The following is a 4,016-nucleotide window of genomic DNA, read 5'->3' as shown; positions in this document are numbered from 1 at the left end:
TATAGAAATTTGCTTGAGACATTAGATGATTCCCCAACCTAAACCTTTCATTAATACTGTAGCCTTCAATGTAAAATCCATACTTCTTTGCATATAGATAACAAGATCAAAGGCCAAGAATGAATAGACTTTTGCTATTTTTTGACCATTGAGTCAATGGTTTTTTGACCATTTTTTTTCTCATTGAGTTTATTAGTACATTTTAGGTACACAGTACAGTTACATTCATCATTGGGATCTCATACCCCTACATGACAGGTCTTGGTTCTCATCATTGAAGCGTTTTTAATGTGAATTGTCTTATTTCAAATAGGGGTTTGGGCTGGGGATTTAGCTCAGTGGCTCTGTTGCCTGCCTTGTAAGCACCAAGGTCCTGAGTTCAATCCCTGGTACCAAAAAAAAAGAAAGAAATCAAATAGGGATCCATTGGAGGTGATGAACTATCAAGAGAATGTTCAGCTGAAAAGTAATACTTACCAAAACCTCACATGGGACTAAAAGAAAGTATGGGTTACACAAGGTGGAAGGATACCAACTATGTGTAAAAGGCACCTGGTGTGTGGAGGAGTACTGCATTCCCTCATCCCTAGCAGGTTGGCATTTGGTGCTACAGGTAAGTCTGGATTAATGATATTTGAAAGGCAAGAAAATGCTTCTGATCAAAACGCAGATTCCTATGCAGGCAGCCAACTCTTTCTCAAGCTGCTATTCACCTGCCACATGGTTGATGGTCCCAAAAAGTGAGCTAGAGGTAGTAAGCAGGAACACAAAAGCTCCCTCTTTTTCCTCTAGAAGGAGGGGGATTCCTCCCCCAATTTTAGTCTCAGCATGAATTATGAAGGCTTTATCACGCTAACTTGAAAGCAAAAACAACAATGAAGTAAAAGACAGAAAAGTGGCCTGAGTTTAAAAATTAATTAATCAAATGGAAAGACTGATTCATAAAAATAATCTCTGATGACCAGTCCACTAACTACATGATTAAGGCCATGTATGAATGAAAATGTTTACCTGACTTCTTCAAGACACCCCTGCATAGGACTGGCAAACAACTGCAGGCCATGGTCTGCCTGATGTGGCCATGTCTGGGAAATAAGACTCACCCTCTCAAATAATAACTCCTACAATGTTCTCTCGCCTTTTCTCATTTATTCTGCACTTATTTTTTTCTCCTAACAGGAAAGTCCAGAAAATTCTGTTTCCCTTTCACTTTTTAGGCACTCTCTGGAACATCACTGATTAACTGGGGTCTTTCAATTCCTTTGAACTCCAACGTTGAATTTTGATTTGGAATGTCACTTTCTTCTTCTTGAAGAATGGCTTTTGTTGTGCTTGGATGATTGGTGGGCTATCTTCTGAACCTTTTGTACATTTCCATGATACAGGAGATGTCTGGACTGTAGGTGCCGTATTCACGCTCTGAATAAACCTTTTCTCTATGACCGTAGTGCTCTGTGAACCAAACCATCCTGTATAGGATCAGGAACATGGTGAAAGTCATGCAAAGAAGCCAAAGTGCAACAAAGAGTATTTGGGCCCTGGAGATCTTACTCAGACAAACAATAGCTTCCAGGAAACCAATGACACCAAAAACCTTCCACTGTATTCCCACTCATTCACACTTTGTTTCAGTAACTAAGCCATGAAGGGTCCCTTTGGAAGCCATGATGTATCCAATGAAGAGAATTCTACACCACCTTAATGGATGAGTGTCTTGGAATACAATGATAGGCTTAAAGAAGAAGGTGTTCAATTCATTCAGCTGCCAGATAATGATGAAAAGGTATATCCCAGTCACTATCAGAAAAATAATATTTGTGGTCAAACAATGTAACATAAGTCCAGCTACCAGAGGGGAACTGCAGTAGGCCTGATAGATCTTCCTAGTAGTGGTATGAATACCCTTGAAACTTGTGCAGTAACAGGTCCTCATCTATAAAAACCAACAGACGATCATGCCCAGTCAGATGCCACTGCTGCTGCAGAGCAGAATGATGTCCAGGATGACTTGGTCCCAACAATACTTGGTGAAATTGTGCAGATGAATGAAGTAAAGCTAGTTAACTCCCAGATAATACTGGTTTTCTACCAAGGCCTTCATGGCCCAGCCCAGGAATGCCTAAATGCAAATATGTCAAAATAGCTGATGATCCTCTCTCCAGTGATCATGTGGCAGTTCACAATGCACTCTGTGACATCTGCTTCCTTTGTGGTGTCTTGAAGATTTGGATCCAGCCAATACATTAGGAATTTGACTTGATCAAAGTGGAGGAAGAGGAGGAAATTCAGGGACAGGAAATAGAGCATGCATACTTAGTACAGTTAGCACAGTTAGAGCTGGGAGACCCCTCCTCTCCTCCCACTTGAATTTGGGCAACGTTTCAGGACCAATGCTCCATTGTTTCCAGAGAAACAAAAACATAAAATTGCAAGAATCGGGTAATCTTTAAAGCTTCAGGCCTGAGCACAAGCTTGTTAGATCTCATGCCTTGACCCTCAGTAACCTTTTCCCAACTCAAAGGTTCATAACTATGGACTGTATCTAATGTGTGTAATTTAATCACAGTGAACAATGGGTTAGGTTTGTGTGCTAGAAGCCCCTGAGATGACTCAGCACCCTGTCAATCATTCCTGTCAGTCTTACCAAGAGATGCAGTGAGAGGGACCTGGGCTGGGTGCATATCCTTTAAAATCCAAAAGCCTGATTTATCTTTGTGCTGTACTTTTTATTTTCCTGTCACCCCAACATGTCACTCTTTTTGTTTCTATTGGCATAGACCTGCCCTGAACACATCTTCCTATTATCTTCAGTAAATGTAGCTGCTTTTTTCTTTTACCATTAGATGTACACTTGCAGTTCTTTACTTGTCATACACAAAAGCCTGGAATCTATTCTGTCAGATCTGTATCATTCTGAGTTCAAAAATCATTGGCTGTGTGGCTGAATGAGGCCAAGTAAATGGACCACAGGGCAGAGCTAACACACTGATGATGAGAAAGAAGAAAATGCAGAAGGATGCCTCTCCAGGTGTCTCCTGGAACAGAGTCGTCCTGGTGAAAGCAAAGTGCATGAGGCTGGTGAGGACACTGAGCAGGGCGATGATGTTTGGCAGTAGAAGTTGATGGCGGTGGCCTCCACTTGCTGCTCATTGATCTTCCAGAGATGCATCTTGTAGTTCACATCGTCTTTGTTCAGGGTCTGGCTCTCCATGACTTCCCTCAGGGTCCTGCTGTGGCAGCTACAGCCCAGGCTGTGGACAGGGCAGTGAGCCAGGCAGCATCTGACCTATTGTCTGTTTCTTTAACCTCGCTTGGGGCACTTAGCTCTTCCCCTCCGGGCTCTTTGTTCCAGTTACACTGCACAGTCTGCACTTCTGGGGAATGCCATCCTACCTCTTCTTTTGCACATGTGACTCCCTCAATTCTCCTTCCATATTCTGCTTTCTTGTGTTAAGTTCTTTCCTCCTCAAGCAAAAACGTAAGATATCAGGTCACTTCTAGTCAACCTCTAGCCCCCTTGAAGTCTGAAAAAGGTCTTTCCTCTGGGCAATGATATACTTTGTACTTCCTCAGCAACAACGTGTGACAATCATTTGTTCGTCTCTTTCCTAGTGAGTCTGGGCTTTTGCTCTATATCTGGCTTCCTTCCAAGATTATAATTTAATTAGTGAGTAGTGGAGACCAACAGTACTTTTGAAAACCTGTAGGTAATTTATTGTGCACCTGGGTTGAGAAAAACTGCCCTAGACTGTAAGTTTCTTTGATCCTGGGCCCTTTCTTAATGAACTTTATATTCTTAGTGTACTTCCCAAGGGCCTAGCTCAAAGTGCGTTCTCTAGGTTCTCATTCAATATTTGTTGAGTAAAGAGTATAGAGGATGAAAGAGGCAATTTGTTGGGGCACACGTGAAGGCTTCAGCAGGGGAGCGGCTGTTCCCGTCCCTGGCTGAGACCACGTATCCTTCCTTGAATGTGGCCAAGTTTATACACTGGTACAATGCCAGTCTCTTATCCAGA

The 4,016-nt window shown here is 42.3% G+C and overlaps 1 pseudogene; it reads right to left on the bottom strand.

The window, feature by feature from the left end:
• Nucleotides 1-1,253: 1,253 nt before the first annotated feature.
• Nucleotides 1,254-3,211, bottom strand: LOC104873006 (annotated as a pseudogene).
• Nucleotides 3,212-4,016: the final 805 nt, after the last annotated feature.

Source organism: Fukomys damarensis, unplaced genomic scaffold (assembly GCF_012274545.1).
Source record: "Fukomys damarensis isolate Sample0158 unplaced genomic scaffold, DMR_v1.0_HiC HiC_scaffold_36, whole genome shotgun sequence".
Classification (NCBI taxonomy): Eukaryota; Metazoa; Chordata; class Mammalia; order Rodentia; family Bathyergidae; genus Fukomys; species Fukomys damarensis.
The sequence above is the reverse complement of the archived record's forward strand: the minus strand, read 5'-3'. Positions and strand labels throughout refer to the sequence as shown.